Genomic DNA, 10295 nt, shown 5'->3' with positions numbered 1-10295 from the left:
TTTATATCTAGTATATCTAACAACGCATATTTTCTAAATATTTAAACAGTTCTTTTCTCCTTCTCTGGCAACGTGTGACTAATCGTCTCCGCTATGACGTCACCCACGTGTCTCGAACACGTGCTTTTTTCGACACGTTTCGAACACCACTTCTCCGAACACTCTGCTTATCAGCCCACGCGTCCTTTTGTCCTTGTTGTGACGTCATTTCGCGCACCTGGCTTTGTCATTTGCATATGTTTATGCGGCTGCTCAAGCGTCAGCGGTCATGTTACGGCGTCTGTGCGTGTGTGACACCATCGACCCTCTATTAATACGTCACTCATAACACATTATTCCTTTCTTTGTTTTTACTGTCCTACTTCTCTTTTTTTATACACAAATATAGGCAGAAAAAGCTGAAACGTCTTCAAAATTTCTGAATCTGTGTCCTATAGTTAAAATTTAGTTCAAATCGGCTAAAAGTTTCAGTACAATTCTATTCCACTGATTTAATGCACCGATTCGAGATCACTTCAATTGTCTTTTATAAACCATAGGATTCAGAATGTTTTAGAGGAAGGTTGAATATTACGTTCATAGATGTTGAAGGTTTATTCCTTAACGCAGGAGGCACAAAAGTACGACTGCGAATTACTTGGGACTTCTATCCAGTCATGATTGACTGAACAAGAGCATGCTCCTCCTGTGGACAAAATAAAGGCTTCTGTTCAAAATTCTGTGCAGATTCAAGAGTTCGACATAAATATTAATGAGTTCAAAAAGGTACACATGCAGAAGGCCGAAGATTACAGCAACCGAAATATTGTGCATGCTCGTGAATCTTGCTTTCCTTATTTTGTTATTTTTCTCATATTCCCTGATGTTTCTGACAAAGAGGAAAAAATTGCTATCTTTTTTAGATCAGAATCCATTCAGTCTAACACTCATGGTCGACTTGTTTTTAACCTTCAAGTAGTATTTTATCTATTTTTAACCTATTACATCGAGTGGCTTCAGACATTGTCTGGAGCAATTTTCTATAACATCAATATATATATATATAACAGATGAGAATAGTAGTCAGAAGAATGCATATAATACGAAAACAGAATGTATTTGATGTCTAAAAGAGGGTTTACTCCGAACACCTATATTAGGCTAGGAAAAACAGTCAATGAAACGCAGTCCTTAAATGTCAACACTCGGGACCTACACGTTGTATGCAGACAGTCGCGAGGAAACAAGGACTAAGAAAGAACTCGACTCACATTTTTCCGGTTGAAACAACAGACATTTATTTACAGGTACTTCCAGAATAACGCATTGTCACATGTTCAAAAGTCTTCTTGTAGTCCAATGTGCTTTACAAGACTAAGCTATCTCGAATCCATAATACTCTGTCTTTGTTTTTTTTACATAGGCATCACTACTTATCAAGGCCCAGAGGCCACTCGCGGATAAGACTTAAAGAGTGTACAGTAGTCAACTGGGTAATATAGTAATCGTTAGTAATGGCAATTCGGTAAATTAGTAAACTGAAGTGGAACGGCTCATCAAGAACTAGTTTACGTTGGACTTAAAGACAACCATGTTTTAGATACGTCTTTCCTTGTCGTTCTTGGATCACGTGTGTAACACGTCTATTTTTCACCTTCTTGGCCACGTTTTCTTTTCTAATAAATCTTTTTTTTCTTCTTCTATGTTGTGACGTCACCTCGCGCACGGTCGTTAATTTAAATACTTTAGCTGTTGCCGGTGCTACTGCTGTAGCATTACGCGCGTCGCTGCTCTGTTACATTTAGTTTCAGATTGTTTACATTGTCTTTCCCGGAGAACGTTATACTAAAGATTTATATTCCATAAAAATAGATATATTTCATAAAAATATATATTTTATAAAAATATAATATATTTCATAAGAATGATTTATATTCCATAAACATATGATATATTCATAAAAATAAGATTAATATTTCATAAAAATATGATTTATATTTAATAAAAATAAGATTAATATTTCATAAAAATATGATTTATATTTAATAAAAATAAGATTGCTATTTCATAAACATGTGATATATTTAATAAAAATAAAATTCATATTTCATAAAATAAGATTTATATTTCATAAAAATTAAATTTATATTTCATAAAAATATGATATATCTCATAAAAAGAGGATTTATATTTCATAAAAATATGATTTATATTTCACAAACATGTGATATATTTCATAAAAATAAGATTTATATTTCATAAACATATGATTTATCTATAAATATAAAAGCGAAAATGTATGTATGTATGTACGCTTTTCCTCGATGTCCACAAAAGGCTTTTTTCAGAGAAGCGCTCGCTCGCTTCACAACTTCTTAAAACTTTTTATATCATCTATAAATTGTAATATATCACAGTTAACTACGGAGCTCGCCTGTCTTTTTAATTTTATTGACTTTCAAACGTTAATTATTCCACATTTCCCGCATTGGCACGCGTTAAATTCGGTTTTCGGTATAAACAAAAAGTGAAACTCGACTCTAATCACAGGCCCAGAGCCAGTGGTCTCTAGAGAGCTAATTAACGGTTGGTCAATGTCGACTTCGTCATATCAGACGGTAGCTTTCATTTCGAGACGAGGAAGCGGATTTTTATTGGCCTCATTAAAAACTGTCCCGCACAAAATGCTAACTACTGAATACTTATCGCCGTCACGTCAATCAAAAACGCGCACCTGTTTGTTTTTCACACTTTACTATTTTCCAACTGCGCGTCGTCAAGGCTTTTTTTTCATGGGCACCTGTTTTTTTTTCACACACATCTACAAACACCCGGGCAACGCCGGGTACCCCTCGCTAGTATTTCATAAAAATAAGATTTATATTTCATAAAATATGATATATTTCATAAAAATAAGATTTATATTTCATAAAAATACGATTTATATTTCATAAAAATATGATATATTTCGTAAAAATAAGATTAATATTTCATAAAAATATGATTTATATTTCATAAAAATAAGATTTATATTTCATAAAAATAAGATTTATATTTCATAAAAATATGATTTATATTTCATAAAAATATGATTTATATTTCATAAAAATATGATTTATATTTCATAAAAATATGATTTATATTTCATAAAAATATGATTTATATTTCATAAAAATAAGATTAATATTTCATAAAAATATGATTTATATTTCATAAAAATATGATTTATATTTCATAAAAATATTGAACACATATAGATTATGAAACACAACCATTGTCTACCCCCGGTAAATAGTATTTAAGAATTTAACAGGATCGTTTCAAATGATATGTCTATCCAGAACGCTAACTACTATTATGCCAGGCAGTGCTTATGTTTTGGTTATTGTTAGTTGACCTTTATAGTTGTAAGCCATTCACCTATGTGTGGCGTGATGGATATTATTATCTCCGTATAGTAAGTCCTGATTTGCACGCCACAAGAAACCTGAAGTACATTAAATAAGTTCAAAAGACACGGCACCACATCTCTTGGCTTTAAAGGCTGCGATTTCTGTATAACTTGTTCGTTTTGAAGAGTTAAAAGGCCTGTTCTTTGCATAATGTTCGCACCATACAGGAAGATGCGAGCGTTGGAAATACTGGTTGTAATTGCAGAAAGAGAGAGAGCGAGGAAGAGAGAGGGGGTAGAGTAACGTAATTTTTAACTAAGAGGTTAAAGTAGTTTGATTAAAGCACTGTTAAATGTGTATATAAAAAGAAATAGGTTCATGGAAAACAGAACAATGCAAGGATGTGACGAATAGACTCAACGTGAAGCAACTTAACATATAATGATGGAACATGCAATGTGGTTTTACTTTTTGATTCAATACGTGCGTGTATATTTGTATAATTATACACACATATAAAGCTCCCCTCTTTGGTAGAGCACTCTCGTAAATTATCTTACTCGTTACTTAATTTAGCTGAAATAATGCGAAGCTCGCGATTTGTTTACAAACAAACGTTTGAGCCCTCTACGAGTAGCGGACGGATGTTTATTTAAATAATCGTTCGGACAGGTTAATTTCGGCCACCGATTCCGTAGTCAAGGGGTAGAACTGCCGACTCTCATCACGACGGTTCTAGGTTCGATCCTCGGCTTGGGAGAGGTGTTAGTCTAGCGGCACTGATGAGTTGTGAAACAACGAAACAGGTCTGTATGTCGATGACTAAAAATATATTTTATAAAGCTCCCCTCTTTGGTAGAGCACTCTCGTAAATTATCTTACTCGCTACTTAATTTAGCTGAAATAATGCGAAGCTCGCGATTTGTTTACAAACAAACGTTTGAGCCCTCTACGAGTAACGGACGGATGTTTATTTAAATAATCGTTCGGACAGGTTAATTTCGGCCACCGATTCCGTAGTCAAGGGGTAGAACTGCCGACTCTCATCACGACGGTTCTAGGTTCGATCCTCGGCTTGGGAGAGGTGTTAGTCTAGCGGCACTGATGAGTTGTGAAACAACGAAACAGGTCTGTATGTCGATGACTAAAAATATATTTTATAAAGCTCCCCTCTTTGGTAGAGCACTCTCGTAAATTATCTTACTCGCTACTTAATTTAGCTGAAATAATGCGAAGCTCGCGATTTGTTTACAAACAAACGTTTGAGCCCTCTACGAGTAGCGGACGGATGTTTATTTAAATAATCGTTCGGACAGGTTAATTTCGGCCACCGATTCCGTAGTCAAGGGGTAGAACTGCCGACTGTCATCACGACGGTTCTAGGTTCGATCCTCGGCTTGGGAGAGGTGTTAGTCTAGCGGCACTGATGAGTTGTGAAACAACGAAACAGGTCTGTATGTCGATGACTAAAAATATATTTTATTTTAATTATACACACATACATATATCCAAACTACATGTAATATGTTTTATTGCGCCAGATTGGCAGGTGGACTATCAGTGATGCTATATTTCAGGACGCCGTCCCTTTGTCAGGCATGTGTTTGACTTTCAAACGTTCATGGTGGTTCTTCTTGATTTTCCCACTTTCATATTATTTGTCTTTCTTGGGATACAACCACGACCATTTCAGGGGCACTGGCCAACTAAAAATTGTCATGCTGCCAAAGATGTTTACACTGTTTTGTTTAAATCTAATTTGAGGGCGCTGATTTCAGAAATTCTGTCACATTTTTCTTTAAATTTCTAGTTTATTTTCTATGATATACCCACCTATGTAAAAAGTCGATACCTACAATAAAATAGGAAAAATGAAAAAGTGATATTTTTACACTGCTATCCCACAAGCACAAAAAGCAAGATATTTTGTGTAGCCCGCGGAGAAACCCAACCATTTTAAAATCGACACACATTATCCATGTACGAAATCTTTTCCAGAACAAATTTGATTCCATAATATTTTCCTTGAAGAATGATTGACTGGTCAAAAGGAACTGAATCATATAAACTGTCATTGTAGAGAAGAACCCATTTTAAACTTCTTTTGGAACTGTCTATAAAAAGACAATCTTAAGAAACATATTGTTCAACAATAAGCTGCCACAGCAAGTTGGTAAGGTCGTTTCAATATATAGGGCGGGCCAAAATAAGGGTCCTATCTTTAAATTTGAATAACTTCCACAAAGTAAAAGTTAAACTCACCAAACTTTATGTGTGTGTAGACTGACCCTTCCGAGATTTTTTTTCAAATAAACAAAACAAATTTTGGCCGAAAAACACTTCTTAAAACTTACATGAATTTATGAATTTTTAAAAATAGGACCCTCATTTGGCCCACCCTGTACTATGTAATTTTTTTTAGTAAAATATGAAAAGAATGTAACATGGCGTTTTCTATAGAAAGTTTTGATAGTTCCATGCTGAAAATTATTTTTCTCTTTTAATTTGATTTGAGCCCAAAACAATAAATGTTAAGGGGTCAAAATTGGGGTGAATGTTTTTAAAAAAATTGACCTCTCAGCCAATGTTTGGTCTAAACATTTGAAATTTTACATAAAGTGTATTCAGACATAAGGCAAGATTTTTAATCGTTTTTTAACCGAAAATTTGGCTGTCAATGGAATCAAAGTACAAATGATTTTACCTTGGCCGTCTCCAGCAAACTATCCCGCCAATAGTGGGTCTAAACATTTGAAATTTTACATAAAGGATATTTAGACATGCAGCAAGCTTTTTAATCAGTTTTTAGGCGAAAATTCGGCTGCCAAGAGGTGAAAGTTTACAGAGTTGACCTTTGCAGACTCTGGCAAGTTTGGGTCGAAACACTTGAAATTTTAGATGTGGGTTACCTGGACATGAATCAAACTTTTTAATATATATATATATATATATATATATATATATATATACATATATATACATATGCACATTAAGTTATGAACAGTACATAGGGCCCGAGCACAGTCGGGCTGAACAGCTAGTAAATTATAATTATATACACACTAAAACGCCCCCCCCCAGAGTTGCCCGATCATAAAATACGTTATAAATATGATATTTCAATTTATGCAGATGTAATATTTATTATTTCAGAGTCAATATTCTGCTAATTGTTATGATATATTGTATTCAATATATAGTGATTTCAAACGTAGAAAAGAAAGTATAAAAAGGGTGCTATTAGTTAGAAACGAAACCAAAACATCCAACACTCCAACCCTAATCGTTACTATTTGAGCTACTTTCAGATGGTTTTAACGTGGAAATGTATATTTACGCATGCATAGACTATTATTTTCAGTAGAAACCGTTCCTTAAACAGAACATATTACACACACACACGAACATATATATATGTGTGTGTATATATATATATATATATATATATATATATATATATATATATATAAGCAGGGATACGCAACGTTGCCTGGGATTGAACGATGACTAAAGGCCATATTTTTATTGTCATCGCAATTGGTATATCGCCCATATTTTATCAACTCGATTGATTGCCTGTTCTAGTAGGAAACCCGTGCGTGGTGCAATGGGAGAAAAATTCACCTGCCTCCTCACATAGATTTAGTCTACATTGCACTGTAGAGAACCTACTGTGTATTTTGTAAAGTTTTTTTCATATGTAATAGTTTAATTAAAGTTTTATATGGAAAAGACAACGATCATGCTTCAGTTCTGCACTAAATAGAAACATTCTTTACTAGCCCGCCTTTGTCGCACGAAAGAGCCTACTGTTGATTTTATGTACCTGGACTAACTGCTTGTGCTATGATAATTGATTGAATTTTAGTATAAAATGAAAAAGAATGATGTGGCATGATGCAGATGTGCATTAATTTCAAACGCGCTTCTGTAATATTAAAGAGACCAGTGTTGATTTTATATGTCGGACCTTTTGATTGTGTAATAAGAAAACTTCTTAAATACACTGCTGGTGTTGAGCTGATGAAAGTCAAAAATAAACTAGATAAGCCCCATAATTCATTATACCATACCTGTTCACACTGAAACACTTATCACAATATTCTATGGACCCATATTAAAAAAACCTTGTTAAACTTTGTTATTTTTTCCATTCTGTGGAGGTCAGTCGCGAACCAACACTCCATAATTTTATTTTACCATATTTCTTCAAACTGAAACATAATTATCAAAGTATACTTACGCAAATAGATATGAAAAGTATTTATTAAAGTTTGTGCCTATTTTCATTCTACGGAGGCCAGATGCGAACGCAGACCCTACAATTTTATTATACTATCCCTATTTAAGTTAAAACATACTTATCAAAGTATTCTTATGTACATCTATATCAAAACACTTGTAAACGTTTTTTTTTTAATTTTTAAATTTTTTATTTCCATACTTTGTGGACCAGGCGCGTACGCAGCCCCTACAATTTTAATGAATCATCATAATGCCAGATCAAACATACCCATTCCTGTGTCTCGATACAACTTCTATCATTATATGTGATCAATTTTGTATAATAGTCAACCATATAGGAGCCTATTCGTGGCTAGACACACACACAGACGTTCAGCTTTATATTATAGATATATAAGAACACGTACTTAATAAAATATGCTAAAAACACTTTGGAAAAGAGTAAAAAACATTTAATTTTAAAAAAGGAAGCAGTAAATTAGTGGATAGCCCTTAATCCGCGAAGTTTCGATGAAATACTTTCCTTCTCATCATAGGGTAGGATTTTGCAAAATGCGGGATCGGATTTTGCTTGCAAAAGTATTTAATGGCACTACAAGTAAGTCATAGATCTTACTTGGTAACAAATAGTAAAATAGAGGGAATTTGGTGAAGAAAAAGATGATTTCACGTGAATAGATAGTCTGGTGAAGGGTAAAATATCCATTAACGGTAAAATTCTAAAATCTAAAATCCAAAAAAGTTAAGTTTCCATTTCCACAAATATATATATATATATATATATATATATATATATATATATATATATATGAACAAATGATTAATAAAACATGTTAAAAGACATCTTGAAAAAGAGTTAAAAACATATTTAATTTTAAAAAAGGAAGCACAAGATAAGTGGATAGTCCTTAATCCGCGGAGTTTCGAAGAAATAGTCACCTTCTCATCAGAGGGCAGGGATTAGCAAAATGCAGGATCGGATTTTGCATATAAAAGTATTTAATGAAACTACATTACTTTTATATGCAAAATCCGATCCTGCATTTTGCTAATTCCTGCCCTCTGTGAGAAGAAGAGTATTTCTTCGAAACTCCGCGGATTAAGAACTATCCACTTATCTTGTGTTTCCTTTTTTAAAATTAAATATGTTTTTAACTCTTTTTGAAGATGTCTTTTAACATGTTTTATTAATCATTTGTTCATATTATAAGCTCTATTTCCTTTTCGGTTTTATTGAGCTTTTACATCTGGTTGAGATTACTTTACTTGTAAATATTAACACTTTAATATTCATAATATATTTTAAGTTTACCATTTTGATTACCTTGGTAAACTTATTGTAATTTTTATTTTTATATATATACATATATATATATATATATATATATATATATATATATATATATATATATATATATATATATATATAGTCTAAAGAAGCTTTGAATAAAAAAAATGCAAAAATAAAAATAAAGAATGTCGTTTAAATTCTCGGAAGGAAAAAATATATTAACTGTAACCTATCGCAGACTTAGCACCTACATAATCCGACTTCTAAAATGTTTATAATTACCAAGGAGAATTTATTTATGTAAGGATGAAGAAAAAAACCTTTACTGAAATTGTTCAATAGAAATTAACTTAGCATTTGCATAAGCCAATTTCGTAAAATTCTTCAATTTTAAAACAGAATCTAACTACAAGAGTATATATATATGATTAGTTTTTTGGGAAAAAGAATTCCAGCAGAGTGCTCATTTAAAAGGAAAATCCAAATTGTAAGAGCGTATTTATATTTTGTGTACAGAAAGTTGTTAGTTGAGACAGATCATTGGTACCGTCGGTTTCAAGCCCGATAATAAGGCCCGTTTAAGGTATCCTTATCAAGCTCTCTTCAGCCAATATTCGTCTCTTCGACGAATATTGGCTGAAGAGAGCTTGATTAGGATACCTTAAACGGGCCTTATTATCGGGCTTGAAACCGAGAGTATATATATATATATATATATATATATATATATATATATATATATATATAAGGTGAGAGAGTAATAATTGTGAAATTATAAAGGTTACATAGGGAGAAAGATAACAGAATCCATGTTTTTTCATGTACGATCGTTTCGGAAACGATATCCTTTTATTTTTTTATATTTACAAGTAATAATAAAAGCAACGAGAAATAATTAAGATATATCTGGATATCATCTCCTCATCAGCATATAAGGTGTGAGGGATTAATCATTTAACAATTATTAATACCTCAACTTTTATATATATATATATATATATATATATATATATATATATATATATATATATATAGCTCTAGATGACAACAACTATGAAACTTTTCATAACTGCAATACTCCTTGCTCTCACAGACTTTGTCTATAACATTCTACAATATATATATATATATATATATATATATATATATATATATATATATATGTTGTTTTGTTTTGGTTTTAGCGATATGTTTTGAATGAATTCAATCATTTACGAAAGTGCTTTTTTTACCTAAATGCGAGTTGGGAATAATTTTCCCTTTTAACCAATTTGGTACCCCCACATGGGGAGCTGTATATATATATTATTTTTAAAATGTAATTATCCACTGACACGTGTTTCGTCGTCTACGACTCATCAGATATATGTATATATATATAAATATAT

At 32.3% G+C, this 10295-nt stretch overlaps 1 long non-coding RNA gene across 1 annotated transcript in view; it reads left to right on the top strand.

Moving 5' to 3' along the window:
* Window positions 1-10295, top strand: part of LOC145266703 (uncharacterized) — a 189053-nt gene that overhangs the window by 117226 nt on the left and 61532 nt on the right. The gene's annotated exons all lie outside the window — the stretch shown is intronic.

The sequence above is a fragment of the Euprymna scolopes genome, chromosome 41 (genome assembly GCF_053919585.1).
Source record: "Euprymna scolopes isolate OS-2025 chromosome 41, ASM5391958v1, whole genome shotgun sequence".
Lineage (NCBI taxonomy): Eukaryota > Metazoa > Mollusca > Cephalopoda > Sepiida > Sepiolidae > Euprymna > Euprymna scolopes.
Note: the sequence above shows the minus strand (reverse complement) of the source record. Positions and strands in the feature narration are given on the sequence as shown.